Below are 22,101 nucleotides of genomic sequence, written 5' to 3'. Positions count from 1 at the left end.
CCTTCTCTGCTGTGCTGCATCTGTGGTGTGGACATCTGGCAGGATCCTCACCGAGGTGAGGGATTTGAAGGGATGCTCAGCTCGGGCGGCCCCAGCAAGTCAGGAAATGCTCTGTTCACTGCTGCGGACCTGCCTTGTGGGATTCACCTTATTTTCTGACACAGAGTTACAAGACTTGCTTGGGCTCTCAGCTATCCTGGCCTCACCACTGGGACAGGAGTCAGAGTAAGGGCAGCACAGGAGGGTGTTCGGCTTCCCTGGCTCTGCGCTTCCAGCCACTTGCAAAGCACTACTTTGCCTGGGGTGCAAGTGGGGCCATCACAGTCCCAGAAGAGAGCAGGTCTGGGAGGCTGAGAGCTGGCAGTGTTGTCCATCTGCATGCACACACCTCTCACAAGGGGAAGACAGAGGTTAAATTAATGACATCTCTTAAGTGCAGCAACCCAGCAAGGCAAAGGAAGCCTGGTGTCCAGCACCAAGGGCTGGCAGAGAGGCCAGTGTCCTTCCCACGGGTGGATGCCACCTGCTGTGTGACCCTGAGTCAGTCTCAGCTATCTACACTTTTCTCAGCGTGCCTTGGTTTCCCTTTTGCCCTGCTGAACTGGCTTGCAGGAGGACTGTCAAGCTCACTTCACTCATCCCTGAATGGCCTTTGAAACCCTGGGACGGGAGATGCTGCTGAGGTAGTGTATTCTGTGTACCGCTAAACAACAGCCTTAGGCTGACTCTATTTCCAGCAGCCAGGGAAGGGGGAGAGCATTTCAACGCCTGGGCAAGGCAGACAATTTATAGCCCGATGCTAAAAAGAACAACAGTGACAACAAAGAGATACCAGGGCAAGCGTCACTCTTCATTTAATCCTGATGGATCTATTCTAGCAAAGCAGTGGATAAAGTGAGCTGAGAACATGTGTACGTTTCCCTGGGCCACCCTCAGACACCTTCGGTTTCATGATTCAGAACTCTTTCCCTGTACTGCCCTTGCTCTCCAGCCTGAGCAGAGCTCCTCTGGGGACAGAGAGCCATGGGTAGAAGCACCAGTGGGTGCACAAGCTCACACCCCGCTGCCAAAATGAAACTGGACCCATTCACCACATTTCTCTGAGGGCTGTTTAAAGGCTCATGGACTTGAATGAACGAGTGGAGGGTTTTCAAAGGTTGTTCCAGAGTGTATAAACTGGCATGGGAAAATGAGGTACCTTTTGGTCTGGAGCCTGATCCACACCCAGGGATCATCAGTGGCTGAATCAAAAGCTGAACCTACAATATTTTTCTTGGTAGCCCATGAAGGCTTTGCCACCTCATTCTCCAGAGCCACATTACTTTCCTTTATTACTTCTCCCACACTTTGATTTTAGCTCTTTCAGTTAAACTAAAAAAAAGAGAGGGGAGCTAGTGATCACAGGTGACCTGCAAACCCTTTTGCTGTCCTGGAGGGTGCAGGGAGCTGGTCTGAGGGGCCATGGGTGTTTGCTGCTCAGCCAGAGCAGGCCATGGGAGATCAGGGCCATGTGTGATGGAACAGACACAGTCACAATAGTCAGGAGCTGGGTGTGCAGGGTGAGAGGGCAGGGGGAGCAGCAGGTGGGCAGAACCACATTGGTGGTGGTGAGATAGATCTGTACAGCAGCAGGGTGCTTGGAGGTGTTCCACCTTACTACAGCAGAGACAGAAATGCTGCAGAAGAAAGGTGTTAGACCCAAGGAAGGGCCAAGGCAGCCAGAGGAGCCCTCCCAGGGAGGTCCAAAGGGCCAGACAATATCCCTTCTCCAGGGCAGTCTGCCCAGGCTTCCCCAGCAGACATCAGCCTGGAGGAGCAGGGCAGGGCTCTGCCCAGAAGTCTCCTGGATCAAGAATGTTTTAACCTGATCTCAAGCCCTCAAGCCTGTCCTAAGGCACAGGCAGGAGCCCTTTGGTGTGCCTGGCAGGAGGCCAGCATGATGCTTACCTCGGCCAGGGAAACCCAAAACTGGCCAATATCAGAAACCTCCCCCTTCCAGCCCACCCTGGCATTTCGCTCAGCAGCACTGGTTACGTGCCGCAGCCCCAGCCCTGGGAAGAGCCTTTCACCCACCTCCCGGACTCCTCTGCACTGAGCACACCCAGGGTTGCTGGCAAGAGGGTGCTGGGCACCCGTGAGCCCTCCCCAAGGCTCAGCACATGGTCCTCACCCGCCCTCAGGGCCATGGGACTTCGGTCAGGGTACTGCTGGGAGTCGGGCTTCTTCTGGGCTTTTACTGCCAGCGCACAGCACACTTCATATCACTGCAGAGCAATGGAGAAGCAAACAGACTCAAGGAAAGAGCCAGGGAAAAAATACCATGTATGTCTGCCCTGGTCAGTGGGAAGCAAGCACTGCAGAGGTGCAGACAGCAGATGGCATGTCTGAACTGGACCAGGATGGCCCAGAAGGACTGTGCCAGTCAGTGGATCTAGATCAGAACCATGGAAGAAGCTCCACCTCTTCCCTGCAATGAGGGATCCTGCCTTTTTCACCTGCGGGTCCTCCTCTGCCCCAGTGGAAGCTCACACCCGAGAGCAGGGAGTGCTGCTCCCAGTCTGGCGGGAGCGGTGCAAAGCTGCATGTCTGCAGCAGCGCATTGCCCCTGCCCAGCTGGCCGGCTGCATGGCACTGCACAGTGGGGAGCAGAGGTGCAGCCTGCACCCAGGCACGTCCCTGCAACCCCCCATTGCTCAGCCTGGGCAGAGAGAGACATCAGGTCCCACCTCCCACCTGGTGCCAAGAGGGATCTGTTAATTTCCCACCTTTACTTCCTTCCCTCACTCCCTCCATGGCTCCAGGACCCTCCGCCAGCTGGGCACTAATCACAACATATCCTGCCCCTTTCTGTCCCCAAGCCTAGCCCAGACCTTGCTGTTTACAGAGACTGAGCAAAGTTGAGTGCAGAGAGGGAGTGGTAAATGCAGGCAGGCATTTGCAGAGCTGTGGCTAGGAGGGTCTGTTTGAACATCTGATTAGATCACAGCAAACCTCCTGAATGGCAAAGCTACAGCCCTGTCACCCCCTTGAGACATTGGGCCATGCCCGGATTGTTGTCTGATTCTGATCTACATAATTCACCATAATCCTTAAAACTGACTCATGCAATGAGGTTCACTGCACAGCTCACTGGATTTAATCCACCATTCCAGTGGTGCTAACGAAGCTAATGGTATAGGCAGAGCAGGAACACATGTATAGCTAGGAGGCAGAGATAAAGCATTAATCCAACCATATGCTTTCAACCCGCTTTACTCTTCCACCCTCACCCCAATGCCCTTTTGCAGCTCTGGGGGAGACAAAAACCAGCGGGAAGAAAGCGGAAGGGAGGAAGACTGTCCACTTGGATGGGTGGCTGTGCGCGCTCGCACCTCTGTGCACCCGCAGCGGTTCGGGTCAGAGCCGTGGGCAGAGCAGGGCTTGGTGGGGCCAGGGGGACCAAGCGGGAATTGAATGGAGATTCTGGGTGAGGTTCTGGTCAGAGATGTGGCACCTAGTCTCATTTCTAGATACAGTCCACCTACCCCAATCTAGCACGCAGAGACAGGCTGACATGACACCGAACCTTGTGTGTGTGCAGCATCCTAGTAACACTACCCTCCAAACATCCTCCCTCCTGCCTGGCACTGCCCCTTTCTGTCACCATCAGTGACATTCACCAGGGGTGCAGTGCAGCCCCAGAGCCCCATGCCCCCCTTGGGAGCACCAGCTAGTCTCCATCTCACCCACAGCCTCAAACCGAGGGAGCAAGGGGCAGCTGCAGGCAGAGAGCAAAGATCGTGACTTAAAGAGCCACACTCACCTATCTTGGGGAGAGCAGGGACGCGTCTGCAGGATGGAGACAGGCCTGCCAGCCTGCCCGGGTACCTGATGCGTGTTTCCACAAGGGAGGTACAAGCAGCACCCGCTTTCCTGCCAGTTTTCACCTGTGGACAGGTGGGCTTCATTACACCTGCGCACAGCACCCAGCACAGTGCTTGGCAGTGCTGCCATGCATGACATTGCTCCCACCTGCTGGGGCATCACCTCAGACCTTCAGGTGGCTGGTGTGTAATGGGAGAGTGAAGGTGAGGAAGACCCTAAATGCCCCTCCACAGCCTGTCAGCCCTGCACTGGGCAGGGCGCTGGATGGGAGGAGGCAGGACTGTTTTCAGAGAGGTTTCTGGAGAGCAGAGAGCTCGGAGGAGGACGGGTGTTCTTTTAGTGAGCAAGGGGAAGGAGACTGCCCTGCCTCTCCTGGGAGGCTGGCAGGACGAGCCCAAGCATCCGCAGCTCCTTCTGCCTCCGTGCTGGGAAGACAGCAACTTGGTAGAGCCAGGCACACAGCTACCACCCATCTGGGAATGGCCTCCTCAGCTTTAGCAGTTGTTGAAAAGGGGCTTGAACCATCAGTCAGTAACCAAATTGCTCGTGCCTTTCAGCCCTCGAAGCTTGGCTGGTGTCTGCGCCATCCCGTCCGCAGGAAGCAAACCCTGCCATTGCTGCCTTTAGGATCTGTCAGCAGGGAAAGGTGCTCTGCAGAGGCAAAGGCATTCAGAGCCCAAATTAGCCGCACTGGGCTCAATCTGAGATTTTGACAGCGGATGCCAAATTTATTTCCAAACGCACTCTGGAAATGTCACCGTGCTGGTCGGAAGGAATCGGGTACATGCTCCCTTTTAAATAGAACCAAGCATATGGGAGGAGGATGATTAGATTGCTTCCAAGCTGCCAAATTTCTTTGCTGCAGCTAAAAATCTTCCCCAAAATGTCCCAGCCCACAGTGTTTCTGAGCACTGAAGTCTGTGCCGAGACTTTTCCATTGACAGTTGTGCTCTAAGCAAGAAAACACATCCCTCCAGTGAGGTCCCAGGTGGTCCCAGCTCTCAAGAGGCTGGGGGGTCTCCTGCCTCTCCTTGCAAGCCAGACCAACTTCTCCCCTCCTGTGACCCTACCCTGGGGAGGGGGCAGAGTTTCCATCTCCCTTTTACTCTGGCAAAAAGCAATGACCATCCCCTCTCCTCTCTTGTCTCCAGCGTAGCACCTGCCTGTTCAGGGCAGAGCCTAACTCAAGGAGGAACCATCTCCCTGCCAGAGGCTGGATGGCATCCCCCTAATCGCAGCCATGCAGACCCTGCTGTGCTGGGCCACCACATCCTGAGCTGCCCTCTTCCCAGCTCACCCAGAAACCCAGCACACCCCAGTACAGAGGGGCAAAAGCAACCCAGCAGCCGCTTGCAAACCAAGAGGGGAGCAGTGAAAGCCCCTTTAGCATCTGGAAGATAAATCCCCTGGGCTTTCATGGTATGGCTTGCTTCCTTCAGTGTCTTCAGCAGCTGGGACTCCAGTGCTCCCAGCTGCCGGCAGTGGGTCCCTTGCAGGCAACGCTCTGACTCGTCAAGGTGACAGTGCAGTGTGACAGCTCAGGAAAGAGAAGTGCTCCCTCTTCTCCCACTGCCCAGAGACGGGATTCAGGCCCTGCATTCAGGTGGGTATCGGGGAAATGAGGGTGGGAGAAGAGATGGGGATGTACTCTGGGGCTGGTTAGTCAGCGCTGCAGAAGTGATGCCTGTCCCACCCGGGCTCAAGGGCACCTGGAGCCAAGCAACTACAGCACTTTCCCTGCAGATCATCCCCAGGTTCACCCCCAGTTTGGGGGGAAGCAATGTAAGCCACCACAGCCCACTTTTTCCAGGCTGGAGGCAGGGTCAGCAGCCCAAAGTGCAAAGCAGCAGCACTGTGATGTCCCTCATGACAGCCCCAATGAAGGGATGACCTTGGGACCACCCAAACCTTTCCTGCCCCACTGAGAGACTGAGAAGGGCACAAGTAGCTACTCTGTCTGGCAGGGGCTTTCCTTCTCTCTGTAGGCAACGCTAAAGCTTCCCCAGGGAGCAGAGAGCATGGTGGCGTTCCCAGGAAAGGACATGTGGTCAGCACTGGTTTCCAAATCTGGGGATGGTGCCCCCTCCCACCTAGCCTGCTTGAATTTCTGCCAGCCCAGCGTGGGGGACAGCCAAGACCAAGCACACACTGTCCCTTCAGAACCAGCCTCCACTAGCCATCCTCATTTTCCCAGCAAGAAAGCAAAGTATGCCAGACCTGAGGGGACCAGTAGCAGTGTCCTCCCTTCTGGTGCAGGACTAACCTGTGACACCTCTGAGTCCTCCAGGCCCTCTCTCCATTGCCAAAGCATCCACCCACTTTCTCTAGTAACACGCTGATCTGCTGGATCACAGACACAAAAATGTCACTGCCTTATATCTGCTTCTACCCCCTCTAGAGTGTTTTTCATGCCCAGGACTCCAAGGAAGGCACCAAGTGAAGCCAGCAGTCCTGTCCCTGCTCAGTGGACTGGGAAAATAAAGCATGTTGCAAGGAGGGAGCAAGCCCCAAACCAGCTGAGAGCAGAGTATCATCATCTCTATGGTCCCTGGGCAGCGCTCCACCCTCCGGGGCACTCTGCCTGAGAGGGTCCCAGGAGGAGTGTCATAAGTCCACCTGGCAGGCTCAGGGTCCCAGAGCCAGGAACTGACCCAGAACATGCTGTAAGGCAGCCGAATCCAGAGGGCGTGAGCAGGAGGGCTGTTGAGCCCAAGCAGTTAAAGCAAAGTGGCACAGCTGCTCCCAGCTCTGCTCTCAGCCCACACGCTGCTGAGTGGCGGGTGGGAGGTTTTTCTCTGCATTGCAAATCCTTTCTTATTCGAGTGCTGCAGTGCTGCTTGGAAGGAAAACAACCACTCTGGAGAGAGAGCAAAGGGGTCCAGAACAGCACTGGCACCTTCTGCTGCCCAAGGCAGGTCCTGGAACTGGCCCCGGGAGAGCCTGGCTCTGTAGATAAAGCTAAAGCTTCCCTAGCAGACAGCCTGGCTGGGAGCAGGAACCACCCCTTCCCATTTTCCTGTGCTTGTTTCTGGCACAGATAGGCCCGGCTGAGCTCTCTCTTGAAACCTGGGAAGCGGGAGGAGAGGAGGAGAAGGCAGAGGGAAGAAGGCTTCCAGGTCTGTGGAGGCTGGCTGGCAGCAGAACAAGAGCTGTGAGAAATGGTGGGAGCAAAGTGCTCACGGCGCGTGGCTGCAGCCCCTTTGCAGCGTGGGCCAGAGCGCTTCTGGGAGGGTGTTAGTGCCATGCAGATGCACAGGCAGTGTGCAGCAGTGTCCCCTGTGCTTTCTGTGCAGCCCCTCTGCCAGACCGGTTGGAGGACCCAGGCTGGGAGAAAACTGGACTGGGGGGATTTGTTCCCTTTTTGGCATATGGTGTTGGGCAAGCTGCTCATTTCTGCCTGGTCTGTATAGGGGGCTGTGCTCTGAGCCCTCAGGAACGCGGCTGCCCCTTTCCCAGATGAGTGATTTTATGCTGCGAGCTGTTCAGGTTACTCATGATCCCAACCTATAGATGCATCTCCACATGGGCACATATCCAACACCCGGCACCCACTTCACACACCCAACAGCAAGTTCTCTTCCTGGACACACAGCACTATGGACTATGAAGATCTTTTGGGAATCCACAGCAAAACAAACCCCATGTTTGCTGGTGCATAAGTTCCCCCATCACCAGGTTTTTGGGAGCCACCTTACTCAATGTTTGCCACCTCTATCCAGGGAGGCAGAGGTTGGTTTTGTGCTCCTTAGCACGGGTGTTCAGGGACTGATGGAGTGTGGAAGTCCAGGGACAGTGTCCGCAGGGTCCTTTACAGGTGACAAGCCTTCAGGGGGGTTCAGCCCCTGGGTGATGAAGGGGACAGGAGCACTGTGGAGCTGAGATTCAGTAAATGTGCAGGGGGATTTCTATAGAGAGAGCCCATTTGGACCAGGGAGCCTCTCACGAGGAAGGCACGCTGCCTCTAAAAGCCATGACTCATCCTCCCTCTAGGCCCTTGGAAACCAAGCAAAGGGGGATGAAGTGAGTGAGGTGGTGCTCTCAGGAGGGCTCTTGCCAAGGGACTGAAAATGCCTGCACTCTTGGTCCAGTCTGCTTGTTCCTAATGGGACTGTTCATGCTGATGAGAGCTTAGGAGGGGAAAGGAAAGAATAAAAACAGAAAACCCTGAAAACAAGGGACAGAAATCCCCAGCAGCAGAGAGCCGTCACCGGGGCAGGGACCTGGGGGCAGATTTCATGCACCGAGGCTTGACAAGAAGCACCACAGGGATGTGTGGGGTCAGGAGCTGCCAGATCCACCTGCCCTTGGCCAAGCTAGCCCTGCAGGTCTGCCTCTGCAGTCCCATCCTCCCCACCACTGCATCCACTTGTTCACCTCTCTGAATTTATTCAGCTCAACTTTTTAGAACAAACCATTCATCCATCCATCCATCCACCCATCCACCTGGCCATCTGTCCGTCCATAGTTTTCTCTTTTATCTACACACAACCCAAAGCCATTGGCTGTCTGGATTGCTATTTATAAAGGAAGGTAGCCAGGCAACTATTAGGATCTCCATTTATTAGCTCCAGTATGTGTCTGTGGGTTTCTCTAAAGGGAAGAAGGTGTACTCTACTTTTGTGCCAGCCAGAAGATGGATCTGCAGAGGTCTGGGCACCGACACTGCTTTGAAAACATGTGGCTTGGGGCAACAGACACCAAGCCTCAGTCAGTCCTTTGCTTTTATTCAGTCTCTAAGCAAGCAAGCTTCCAGAAGGAGTACAGATGTCTCCACCAGTGGCCTTCGGTGTGTAAAAAAAAAAACAGTCCCACAAGCTCATCACATACAAATGTGGAAGCTGACTCTGCAAGCAGGCCAGACCTTTTCCCTTTGAAAGAAGAGCTGGAGCCTGCAAGTCAGGTGCTAGGTTTCATGGCTCCATGTTATTCATGTTGCCCTGTGCTAGCAATTCTCCAGGCTGAACATCAGCTCAGAGCACCCCCCCTCAGCCAACCCTCACCCCTACAGAAACACCACTGCTCCAGGCTGTGCCAAACACTTTGGGAAAGACGGGTCCTCAGCCATGCTTCGTTACAGATGGGAATACGTTCCTCTCTCAGGAGGAAACCTAGAGAGTATGGGCTAGGTGTTGGGCTGAACAGTGTAAATACTCGCCATCCCATCCTCTTCCACCACCTCCTTCTGTACTCAAGGAAACAAGACTTTGTAGGGAACAGGCCCCTAGTCCTCCCCAAACAGGCTGGACCCTGACTTTGAACCAAGCCCTGAGGAAATCCTGCTCCCATTTACTGGCTCTGCCTGCAGCACATGTCAATAAGCAAAGCTGGAGCCTTAGATTAAGCTTCTCTTCAACATACAGAAGGCGGCCATTAGGAGTAAGAAGTCCTCAGCTGCCTCTTCTCAGAGCTCTGTGATCTTTAATCAGTCTCACTCCTTAGTTTTTAATTTCAGATTCTCTCCTACAATGTAAAAGGCTCTGCTGCCCCTCTCCTGCAGGCCAGCAGCTCCCTCCAGCCACACGGGTGAATCCTTGCAGGAGCACAGCAAATACATCCCTGCTCCCCCACCTCGCCCAGCCAGAGCTCCTTTTCACCTCCAGACCCAAAGTCACAGCACGGGGTGGTTTATGCAATTATCCAGCTTAGTTAGCAACCATCCCAGAGGCCTCTGTGCACAGACACAAGGTAGCAAAGGGATGGGGGCTTCTAGTGCAAGCCTTCTTTCTCCTTTCAATTAGTTTGAGTTACTGGTTTCTCACAATCGATAGGCAGCAGGAGGATTACCACGATACAGCCACGTCTCTGGTGGAAGGGGTTGTTTTGGTTCCAAATTCCCTGGGCAGAAATGCAAATGCAGAGTGAGACTAGAGCCCTGATGAGACATATGGCAAGAGACAGGCAGTCGCACCTGCATTTTCTGGTACTTTCAAGAAGGGTTATGAAAGCAGAAGCCCTGACTAGTGATAAGGACCCAAGTTCCCTTTCTGAAGACATGTTTCACTAAGCACCCTGTGCAGAAACTGCAAGAAGGTCCCTGCTTAAGACAGCCATGAGCAAAATCCTGCATCTTGAAGGTGCTGAAGCACCTTCCAGCTGCTCTCAGACGGGTGCCAGGAGGGGTTTGGACTCCTTGGCACAGGGTGAGCAGATGGAGGAGAGCAGCTCCAAGTCCTGCTCAGTAGCTCCATCTCCACCTGCACGGGGTTGTCATGCCAAGGGTTGCTCACAGGGAGCTTGGCTGGGAGTGGGCATGCACCAGGCCTGGCCGTGCACAAGTGTCCTCTCCAGGTCTGGGGAAAATGACCAACTGCAAAACCCAGCCAGGGCTGCCAGCCTGGCCTGGTGATGAGGGGGCACCTTTGTGCTGGGAAGATGTGCAGGGAGAGGCTGGCCTTTCATTTCCAGCCTACCCCACAACATGTGAGGGCAGAGGCACCCAGAGGTGGCTTGTACCAATGAAGCACCATGCATTCCACCACTGTGTTCTGCTCCTGCAATGTGTTCTTCACAGTGGGAAGGGCAGGTCTAGCAACAGGGAGATGCCCACTGCTCCTCCCTCCTGAGCATCACTGAATCATCACCCTGGATGCCAACCCACTGCACGGCCATGCTATAAAGGATGCAGGAAGCCAATCCAGCAGTGCAGCTATGCATCCCCCCAGCCAGGCTGTCCTGAGCTCTGCCACCCACCTCCTGGGACATCACCTGCCTACATGCTGACACCCCCACCTGCAGACCAACACACTGTGCAGCCACAGAATCCCTAAATGTCACCGTGGAGTCCACCACCATACCAGTACAGTGGGTATCTTCCAGTCACACAGGCAGGGCAGGAGCACGTCCTGTGCACACATCCGTGGCCCTGACCCTCGAGCCTCACAGGAACACAAGCAAAGACATCTCCAGGGCTTTTCTCCTCTCAGATCCAGGTCATAAAGGAAGAACCAGGCCTGTCTCTGCCCTCATAGCACAGCTTCCCCAGCGTGCCAGGCAGGGGCTGAGGGCACCAGGCAGCCTGAGGCATGGCTTGTCTCCCGCTGCCTGCTCAGCAGCCCACTGCAGGCAGAACCGTGGTTGCCTGGGCACAGGGGGGGTCAGGCTGCAAGCCTCCCATCTCAAGCACTCCTGCCATGTGCCAGAGCACCTGGCACATGGCTCTTGCCTCCCAGCAGCTCTCACGGCAGCAGTATGGGAGCTGGGCTTGGCACTGGCACCGCGATTCACCTTCCAATTTCCAAGGAGCTACGACGTACCGACAGACTGCCAGGGAGGACCATTCCTCCCCATCACTGCTCCTCTGCTCAGGAGCTACGGGAGAGGCTGGGAGGCACAGAGGAGAGAGGCTGGGCACATGCATGCTGGAGGTACATGTGGATCTTTTTTTCCTCACCCTTTCCTTACAAAACAGAAAAGGGAAAAAAGAAGGAAAAGAATAGCAAAATAAAGCAAACCCGACAACTCCAATTTCTATCTTAATGAATAAATGAAACGCATCCCAAGAGGTAATTAAGTGCTTCGAACCAAACATGTGTCACCTATATAAAAAAAAAGAACCCAGAGAGAAATCAAGCAACTGCAATTAAGGGAAAGAGACGGATGGACGATTGCCGGGGAGTGGGGAAGCGGGAAAGGCCGGCCAGCGAGGGCCCTGCTCCTGCTGCCCGGTGCTCTCACAGCAGGGGACTGGGGCTGGTGCTCTCACTGTGCCATGCGGGTCCCGTGGAAGAGGGGCAGTCTTGCCGGTGTGGAGGCCTCCCAATGCCCAGGGGTGTTCCCAGTAGTTTCTCCTACCCTAAGGACATCACTCTCCCCCGTGCAACCATCCACCTTTGTGCCCCATGGAGGCTGTGACCATTTGCTCTCAGGTCTCCCTTCCCAAATCAGACACCAAGCTTTGTCTCACCCATCCTCCTGGATGTAACATCCAGGAAATACCCAAGCCCATCTTATTTCATTTCCTTCTGGCCCTCTCCCTATCCTTGGCACTACAGTGTGTGGGAGCTGCCTGGAGAGTTGCTGTGTCTCAGTCATCACCAAACCATGTGCTCAGTTTGCGTTGGTAGGGTTTGCTGTTTGTGCATGTGCTGTTCAGGAGGAAGGCTGAAGAAGGTCTTTTCTGCAGTGCGTAAGGGGATGAGGTTGAGGTTGTGCATGACCTCAGTCCTCAGTCCAACACAGTAGCCATCCCAGGTGCACAGCCCATCCCTCCATGCATGTATGCCTGACCTCCATCCTCGTCCCCAAATCTCCTTGAGGCCACTGCACCACTAGCCAGAGCCTCAATGTTAAGGATAAACCTCCATGTATGCCAGCCTGCAGAAAACCACGTACCTCTTCTTTCTCAATGACTCCAGAAGGCTACAAAGACACTCTTTTATTGGCCCAGAGGGTGGGCAAAAAGATCAACTTGGTTAAAAAAAATCATGGATTTTCCTGTGACAACAATTCAAAGAAGGGTTTTAGTAGCTGCTGTACTGAGAAAGCCACATGCTGTGAGGTCATGAGCTCCCTGGCAGCCTGTGCTCTTTGGAGAAGCTGTTATTTACTTCTAAGTGGCATCAGGGCCAGGACAGGGCACCCACACCAGCCCCTGCACTGTCTCCCACCCCTTGGGGTCCCACAGCTGCTTGCTACTGACTAAGGCCCCAGGGCTGTGAAGGAAAATCCCTTGACATGCTCTTGATGCTTATTGGATTTCATGACCATCTTCTCCCTTTGGGAGGCCAAATCAAGACCTTTTGAATGTTTGGGTTTGGCTGAGCTGCTGATGGAGCCAGTGTCACATCCTGGGACATGGCAGGAGATCATTCCTGACACGGGGAAGGCATGTGATTTATTCCTCCGTAGGTTTGCCCTGCCTGTTCACCGCCCCTCAAGAGTCTGCTGCTTTCAGAACCAGTTCCTTCCCAATGGACCTTAGCAGCTACGACAACACTCGTTGAATCCAGAGCCCTGCCCTTAGCGCAGGCTCATCTCTCTCCTTGTGGGAGAAATACAGACTTTCCATGTGCTTGAGAGGGCTGCAGCCGTTCCCTGCAGCAGCCTCCTTCTCCAGCTCTCTGGAGGGGGTCAAGTGTCTGCATCCTCCTCTTGCCCACCTAGCCCGCAGCGAGTCAGGGACCTTGGGGACCACCACATGTGTAGCTGAACTCATGGTCACGGGCTAACAGCGGAGACCGGAAAGCAAACCATGGTGAGGGGCAGCCCCACAGATCCCACTGCGCCTACACCTGGTGGGTGTAGGTGCCTCCTGGATCTGTTTGCCGCTTGGCTCATGGCTGGCCTGGTCTCCATGGGCTCTGCCCCGCAGTCACAGCAGGAGCCCAGATGCTCCCGTGCTCTGACATTGCTCCAGCCACTGCCCAGCATCACAGGCATCACCCGGAACAGACACCACCACAGCTCTCCCTGCCCCCAGACACACCTGTAACCAGCCACCCTCTGCCCCAGGCCACTAGGGCCATGCCAGCACCCCATATCAGCTCACCTGTGCACCCTGGACAGCCCCCCCGCCCCGTCTCCTCCTACCCTGCCAGCTGTACCTCTCCTTTGCTGCCACTCAGTGCTCAGGCTCTCTTTTTGCCTCGCAGGGCAACAGCATCCCGAGAGAGGAGAAGCCCACAGCTTTCCAACACCCACAGGGTCCTCTTGCCTTTCGCCCCAAGGAAACCCCATGGAGCAGGACCGTGACCCCGTGGGGGTCCTGCCTCAGGCCCTTGCCCTGCCCGCAGCGCCCGGAGCACTCACAGTCCGGATGCAGCTCTCTGAGGTGACTCTTCTGCCAGGACACTGCTGTCATTCGCAAGCTGGAGGACGTTGGTGGTCCATGCGCTGGCTGCAGGGTGGGCAGAGCCACGTGGCAGCTCTGTGACCGTGCTCACCAGGCTCCTTGGGCTGAGGAGGGCAAAGACAAGGGTGAGTCCAGGGAGGCATGGATTAACCCCAGTCCCTTCCCTGTCACGAAAGAGTCATCCTCCTCCAGTCTCCCCCCACTCCAGGTCCCTTCAGGCCCACCCAGTGAGGGAGGGATCCAGCAGAGATGCTCCTGCCTCAAAGTACCCAGACTGCAGATGTATCACCACCTGTCAGGTTCAGAGCACACCCGTACCCAGCATCTCCCACAGGCACTCCTCTCTTGCAGCCCTCCCCAGCTCCCCATGTGCCCCTGCCTTCCCTGGGAGCACACTGAGCAGGGCTGACCCACAGGGGACCCATCAGAAGGACTGGGAGAGCCCTCGCAGGGAGCCAGCCATGCAGAGAGGAGTGGTCTCAGCTCCCCAGTCCTTCAGCAGAGCAAGAGGCAGAGGCAAAGAAGGAACTCGGCACAGATGCAAGTCCATCCCTGGCTTCTCCAGCCCTGCTCCAAGCATGGCCATGGACTCATGAGCTCATCAGGAACAACCAGTCCACCATGAATGGATGGCGGTCACACTGCTGAGGTCAAATCCTCAGATATCACCTGAACCCCTGATGGGGTCCTGTTGAAATGGACAGCACCGTTCCTCTGACTCCAGGGTCTCCATGGCTGCCAGAAGCCAAAGACTGGGCTCCAGCTTGATGAGGGTGTCCAGGAAGGTCAACAGACTCCAGCATGGTGAGCAACTCACCCTGCTCCAAAGCAAACCTTTCGCCTTAGGACTGTTGGTGTACTTGGGACATCACACAGCTGCTCTCAGAGGCTCAGAGGAGAAATGGGGTTCAAGCCATGAAAACAGTCAGATGTGCCACCAAGCTAAAGAACAGGGCACCTTCCCGCTGCTTTCAGTCAGCCTGGCTCACTGCACCAGTGACATGCACATCTGTCCTCCCCATGCACTTTGAAAAGAGCAGCTTACACTCTGATCAGATTAGAGGAAGAAAGCTGCATTGCAATAAATTCAGGGAGGGGATCGACTGCCTGGGCTTTAATCTGAGGGGACCTTTTAAGATAAGAGCATTAAGAAGTGGGGATAAAGCAGCCTTGGTGCAGGAATGGTCTGAGCTGGTCTCTAGTCTGGGAAGCAGCACAACAGAGCTGGCTGTGGCATGCCCTGGCACCTGAGAGCAGCTCAGCACATCCTTTCAAACATGAACTGTCTTTCCACGCCTGCAGCCCCCTCAGTGCAGGAGATGGGAGAGGTCTAAGAAGGGCAGGGCACAGGACACAGAGGATCGCTCCAAAAGCTCATATTTCATATCAGGAGCCTGGAATCCCAAGTGGGAACAAGGACAGCACAGTCCTTATCAGGAGACCTTAGAGTAGGGCGGAATCTCTCCCCATAGTCCCTCCTTCCAGTAAGGGCATCTGGCACCTCCCATCTCTGACTGCACTTCAGCTCCAAGCTGACACTGGATTCCCTCCTCTGGGAAGTCCTTCTTCTGCCTCCTGAATGTGGGGCCAGAGGCAACATGCACTTTGCAGAGCTCTGCTCCTCCTTCAGAGGCATTCACTGAGGGTCATCACCATCTGGGTGATCTCCAACCCCAACCCATGCCCCGTGGATGGGACAGGAGCTCGACAGCTGCTGCAGCAAAGCAGACACAAACTGCTTACTCCCCAACTTGTTCCTCTGAGAAAGCCAGGCACCTTTTCTTCCTCATGTCCCTTGAGAGATAATCCCCACACCAGCACCAGGGGAGAGGGAGGGAATAAGAAGTGTCGACCTGTGTCCTCTGATGAAGGCTGAGGAGAGCAATCTGCTCCCACACTAGGTTTGCACCTGGAGGACCCGTGTGTCAGATGGGCAGAAGCCATCTGGGATGTGTGGTCAGTGGTGAAAGCACAGGGTAGAGCCACCCCTCATGCAAGTGCAATCTGTTTGGCATAAGTGGGGACTGACAACGCAGGGGGCAGCTCCTGGTGCAGGTTCTCATGCACTCAGCTGGCAAAGCCCTGGCTGAGTGCACAGCTTCACCATGCTCCTGAGGTGAATGGAGACAGCCCTGCAGCTTGGTGTAAGTAATTGAGGAAAGAATATTTGTAAGGCAGGAGACAGCTGGATTAAAAAAGTGAAGCCCAAAAAGCAAATGAAAAGAGAATCATTGATGATGGATGGGAAAGCAGTACCTGAGTCCAGCATTTTCCTGGATGTGCTGTTGAACAGCAGCAAGACAAGAAGAGCTGAGATCAAACCATCGAAAGAGCTTGGGCTTGCAGGACCTATTGCAGTTGAAGAGGAACAGTCAGCTGCTGAGCTCCAAGTTTCCCAGCCTTGGTGGGAGACCCTGGTGCTGGTCCCGCAGCCCACGCCTGGTCTGCCGACCAGTGTTAGGATCGCCGCCTGCAGAGGCTAAGCACATGGAGGTCTGCCCCAGGTGAAGTTCAGCAGAGTGACCATTACTGCCTGCCCAGCACAGCCCCTCCTGTGCATCTCCCACTGCACTTTGTCATGTCCTGGCCCTATCTCTGCAGAGTAGAAATCCCCAAACATCTGGTGCATTCTTCTTGAGGGCATTCAGAGACCGCACAGAACACACTATAAAGGTCATTACTGCAGTTTGCTTTGTTAATTGCTGCGGATCAGACAGCTTTCTTGGCAAGGAAGGAAAAAGACATTTTGGTAGAAAAAAAATAAATTGAGTTCTTAAGACAGAAGAGTTCAAAACTCCTTTTTGCACCAGGTGCCAAGCAGACATAGGCCACCCCTGCAAAGACAGGGGCTGTGACCGCCAGGCAGACTGGTCGAGAGCCTCAGGATAAGTGCCATCCATGGTGCAGGGAGAGTGGAGGAGCCAAGGTGAGCCACTGCCCAAAGACTGCTGCATAGGCAGACTGGGAAGTGGTCAGACTTGTCAACTACAGAGCAGCTTTGTCTCCCCACCATGGTAAGGACAGACGGGGGAGGTCACAGCCCCATCACCCTCAACATCCCTCCCCTGTGACCTTCCGCATCCTGGCATCACCACGGCAGTTATTTGACCCTGGGCCCATCAGAAAGCGCAAACTGCTGTACCACCTTCCCTGTCTGGCATCAGACCACCTCCACACCACCTCCACGACCTTCTGGCACAGCCCGAAGACCAGTCTCCCCACACTCTCCACTTCCTTTTTCTTCAGGACCAAGGCAATCTCCATCAGGTTTCAATTCTTGCTCCCTCAGCCCCGAACACTAACCAGAGCCCTCCCGTCCCAGCTGCCTCCCAAGTCATTCTCCGCCAGCTCTAAAACCCAGCTGGGACTGAGAGAGCAGATGTGACTGCCTGATCCCAAGCAGGTCACCTGCTACAAAGCAAAGCATAGGACTGCTCTGCTTGGTTTTCTTTAAAAAACAGTTTGCTTCAGTGTCCTGGACAACCCCACGTATTCACAAGACCCTGAAGCAAACCCAGAAGCGTTTGCCAGTAGGAGGAGGTTTCCCAGACTGAGAAGCGCAAGCAGAAAGATCCATCATTTCCCAGTGGGCTGAGGACAGTGGCATGAGGCTGGCCCAGGGTTGTCCCCACACACTATAGAGAGGGGTTGTATTGCCCCATATGCTCCACCATGCTGCAGATCCTACCACTGCACGACACCAGTAGAAAGACCTTCCCCAGTATGTCTGATGAGCCCTACATCTGTCTTGCAACTAGGTATCATGAGGCACAGAGGGGTAATGAATTGCCAAAGAGATCACAGGGAACCAAGAGAAGACCCAGGGATGGAGCTTGTATCTCCCGAAGCCCAGGCTCTTGGCCTCTTCATTCACACACAAGCAGACTAGGAGCCAGAGCAGCCCCAAAAGCATCCATCTCAGAGGGATGGGGATTCTGGGTAAGACGGTACTCGGTCTGTGCAACATTATTCCCTGAAGAAACGCTCTGGTTCATCATCAGCACACTCTGGGCAGCAAGATGCAAACAGAGAACCACCAGGCCACAATCCCGCCATTGAGGAGAGCTGCCAGGATCACTAGGGCCAGGATCACTGAAACCACCCACAAAGGACTTAAAATCCATGCTGGAATATTAGTGCTGGAGTCCAGTCCCCTAGCGCACAAATACAGCAGGACCCGTGCTCGGGGACACTGGTGCTGAGGTCTGAGCAACCAGCTCCTTCCCTCCTGGGCAGATCTCCCATTGAGCTCAGCAGGAGATATAACCATTGCCCCCAGTCCCAGGGCAGTGGGAGTCCCCCCAGATCAGGAACCCATTAGAAAGCCATTAGAAAACCCATTAGAAATTTAACTAAGGAGAAGGTTCAAGGCACAACTAGCCCTCGCTGGGCTGGGAGGAGCCCTGGGGGTCAGACAGCTCCAAACCCAAGGGGCAAAATGACTCCGAAATTGGGGGAGCAGACAGCAACGTATGGGAATCGCCCGGCAGAGGCAGATCAGAGATGTCTCCAGCCGAAGCAGCAGCTCCCCTTCTGCTGGCCAAAACCTCAACTGCAGAGTCCGTCCCTCAGTGCTGGAGGGGATGGATGGTGGTTAGGAAACCTCAGGGAGGGCTCTCAGTGCCACCAACCTGGAGGACACAGGCCCCCTCCAGGGAAGGATGAGGGCAGGGCTCCAGGGCAAGGCCCTCCTGAGAAAGCTGGAGGGGGATTTCTCTGCTAGCGCAGAGGGCGTAAGGTCCCCAGAGGGGAGGCACTGCTGCTCCCTGTGCGGGCCAGGCTGGATTCGGGTATTCGTGAGCTGGAAAGGACAGGGGAGATGTATTTCAGCAGTGCTTGAACTCCAGAGGTACTTCAGCATCACAGCAAAGTAAATACCCCATATAACACTCATCTGGCAGCTGTACTGTAGTACACAGGCTCACTCACCTCTGTTCCCAGCAGTCTCCTTCAAGATGAGGAATAACCGTTCACACTGCTGAGGATTATGATGGAAGCACACAGCAAATCCTCGGCCCCAGTAAACGCTAGTGGGAGTGGGGGGAGTCTCAGGACCCCCATCCCAGGCTGCCTGGAGGCAGTGGGAGCAGTTCCTGGGCTCACTGCCAGGGAGGTTCGAGGGAAGCAAAGCAGTGGGGCAGCAAAAGGGAGAAAACCCAAGCCTGAGCTGCAGCCCCACGTGACGCTCAGCCGGGAGTGCTGGAGGGAAAAACCATGTGCCCGCACCAGGCCCCCAGTGCACACCCCATCGCCCATAGACCCCTCCTGAGGCCACGGCCAGCATCACTGTGCTGCACCGCTGGGCAGGAGCACCACATACTGCGGCATGGGGAAGGTGTGTCCGAGGGCTGCTGCGAAGCGGCTGCTGCGAAGCGGCTGCTGCGAGCGCTTGCTGTGGGGTGCTGCCATCACTCTCCCAACTTGCCAGGCTGTTACCTCCATTTGCTGAACCCAGCACGTTTATTTTTGTGTTTCCAAGTTTGATCAGATCGACTCTTCCACTTTAATCTAATGAGTGCACTGAGCTGAAACAAACACAATCTGTCCGTGGAGGGCCGGGGAAGGATGTCTGGGGGCACTGCAGAGGCACCATGGGGAGCCTGCAGTACCCTGATGCAGAACCAAGACAGTTTTGGTAGCCAGCACAGCCTGAGCTCCCACCCCTCACCCCACACATGCCTGCACAAGTCTCCCTACTGCTCCAGGGGCTGAAGACCTGAGCAGGGAGAGGCACCTCTGGAGAGAAGAGCATCCTCCTCAGGACCCAGTCTGGGCATGGCTCTGCTGTTTCCTTCCCTTCCTTGCCCATTTCCTGTGCCGCTTGACCATCTTTCCAGCTAATTACCCCACGGTGCTGCAGGCATGAGCCACGTGGCAGCTGGCATCTGCACTGGCTCCCAGAAATGACCTTGGCCACTCAGAGGACAGTGGGAGCCTCTTTGCCTTCCAGGCTTCCCCCGAGACAGACAAGAAGCCTTCAGCGGGAGGGACAACATGCACATCCAGTCCCTGCGGTTTGCTGCTCTCTGATGCGAGCTTATCTGCACCAGCTCTGCCAGCTCCGGAGCATGGCTGGAGGCACCAAGCCTGTGGCTCCCCACGCTGGGATGGGTCACCTCCACAAGGACCCTCCAGCACCGACTCCCTGCAAAAACTCCCCAGCAGGATTTACCACCAGTCTCAGGCTTGGAAGTTTTTCGCACCCCTGTTTTTCATACCCAGTTTCATTGCAGTAAAGCCCTGAGACAGGTTTGTTTGCATTCCTGTGGGGTGTGTGCAGTGGAGAGTGGAGCTTGGCTGCACTGCTTTGGAGTGAAGAGCTTCAGGGGAGAGCAAGGGCTGGATGTGGGGTCCTTTAGGAAGCACTCTGGCTGGATGGCATCGCTGCCAATGTCCTGCTGTGCTTCTTCCCTGGTGCGAGGAGAGAGATGGAGCAGAAAGGAGGTAGCTCAGCAGAAGACACTGTCTGCAGCTTTTCACAGCAGGGATGACAGCCCTTGGGAGCATCCGACCTTGCACCAATGGAGAGCCCCAGGAGCCCCATGGCTGGGAGACCTCTTGGGGTGGAAGGCGAGCTGTCATCTGGCAAATTGTGGAGCCTGCTCAGGCAGCAGCTGGGAGGCTGGAGGCAGGGCAGGCTCCTGCTGGCTGCCCAGCTGCCTGGCGGCAGCTCAGCTGGCTCGGCTGAGCTGCCCAGCTGGCCCCAGTGTGGACAACTCCACGCAAGTGCCAGTCACGGGCACTGCTGGGATGTGCAGGGGGATGAGCTGGTCATCCGCTCCCGTGGGCAGACAAAGGGGATGTGGGGAAGGTCCCTGGCAGCTCGCCACCCTGCCCTGCTCAGAGGGAGGGCAGGCAGGAAGGTCAGGAGGCAGGGCTGAGGGACAGCGGGCTGGATACGCTGAAGGACTCTGGGGGATGGGGGCTCCCGTGGGGCTGCCCGTCCCCAGGAGCTGGGGCAGAGCCAGGCCAGTGCCCGGCCAGATTCGTTTCCACATGCTGCCTCTTACATCTTCCCTCGGCCCAAGCTTGTTTTGACCTGGGTGCCAAAGGCTCAGCAGCTTCCCAAGCTCACGTGGCACTTTGGGAATTGTGCCCTCCAAGTGCTCAGGCACTTGGGCTCTGTGGGGGGGAGGTGCTGAACTCCTTGGGAAGCTGAGATGGTGGCACAAGTGTCCCAACCCCAAGGAGCTCAGCACCAACCCGTCTGGGGTAAGGTGGCTGTGTTAGTTTAACCTTGAGCCTCGCTGCAGTAAAGCTTTGTATGTGGATAGGTTTCGTTTAGTCTCCTCCCCAAACAAAATCCACCAACTGCCTCCAGCTATCACATTTGCAGATTCTTTTTCCTTAAAATAATAACTAAGTCCATGCCATGAGAAGCTCGCTCTTGCCCTGCTCTAATAAAGAGGGAAGATGAAAAGACCAGGAGAAGATTTGCTTTTGTAGCACCTCACTGTCGCTCCCAGTTCTGTGCTCTCTGTCCTTATTTCTCATTCTCCTTTCCAGGAGCTGTCTGTAACCCTTTGATAATAACCTCTTCTCTGCCAAAAGCAGGTGGTGTCCTTTCTTGCCTGCACAGCCAGAGAAACGTCACACTTTCCCTTTGATGTCAAGATAATGTATAGATGTAACATTGTGTGTATGTGTGACAAATGCAAACAGCCAGCTCTCTGTCCCAGATTTGGTAATTTAGGGAGAAAAAGGAAAAGCTAGGAAAAAAAATAATCTTAAAATGAATTCTTCAATCCACTTATTTATCCTATTAATATTTCTGTTTGTTCTCTTCCCGGTGTAAAGGTTTGGGATGATCTCCCCGTCCATCACATGCACACAGAGCTGCCTCTGGGCAGCCTGCCCTCCCTGGGGACCTGGGACCCCCAGATGTCCAGGGCCAGGGCTGAGCTGGGGACGTAGAGGGCCCTACTGATACCAGGGGCCCCACACATCCCCCTGCCCCGCCAAGCACTGGGGCCAACCCTGGTAGGTCTCTGTGCCCAGAGGAGATGACACCTCATAGCCCAGCGAGATTATGGGGCAGTCGTGAACTACACCATTACAGCAAAACAAGTAGCTCAAAACCCATGGTTTTGTCAAAAGCAGTTTGGAAGATGGATTTGCAGGAATGCCTCATCCACCAGCAGTGCAGGTGCCAGGGCTGCCCCACTGAGCCCAGCTCCCTGGGCACCCCACGTCCATGTCGGCTGAGCCTGCTGGCAGCAGCCCCTCTTGAGCCACTCTCCAGGTGCTGCTCAGGCCCCTGCTCCAGGCTTACAGGAGCCTGTGAAGCCCCCAGAAACCTCCCACTGTTCCCTCCTCACAGTCCCTCTGACCAAGGAGGGGTTTCTCTGGTCCACGGGAACCAGGACATGCCTGGTTAGGACGGAGGATGAGCCCCTTCCCTGCACTGCAAGTGTGGGAGGCATCACCCCCTACAGCTACCTCTGCCC

General features: G+C 55.3%; 1 protein-coding gene across 6 annotated transcripts in view; it reads right to left on the bottom strand.

Annotated features, from left to right (window-relative positions):
- Positions 1-22,101, bottom strand: part of DLGAP4 (DLG associated protein 4) — a 179,938-nt gene that overhangs the window by 138,735 nt on the left and 19,102 nt on the right. For all 6 annotated transcript variants that reach the window (XM_076352238.1, XM_076352240.1, XM_076352242.1 and 3 more), the window contains exon 2: positions 13,612-13,758. The gene's annotated coding sequence lies outside the window, so the exon portion shown is untranslated. The remainder of the gene's footprint in view (positions 1-13,611; positions 13,759-22,101) is intronic.

This window comes from Aptenodytes patagonicus, chromosome 14 (assembly GCF_965638725.1).
Source record: "Aptenodytes patagonicus chromosome 14, bAptPat1.pri.cur, whole genome shotgun sequence".
NCBI lineage: Eukaryota > Metazoa > Chordata > Aves > Sphenisciformes > Spheniscidae > Aptenodytes > Aptenodytes patagonicus.
This window is presented reverse-complemented; position numbering and strand designations above follow the sequence as displayed.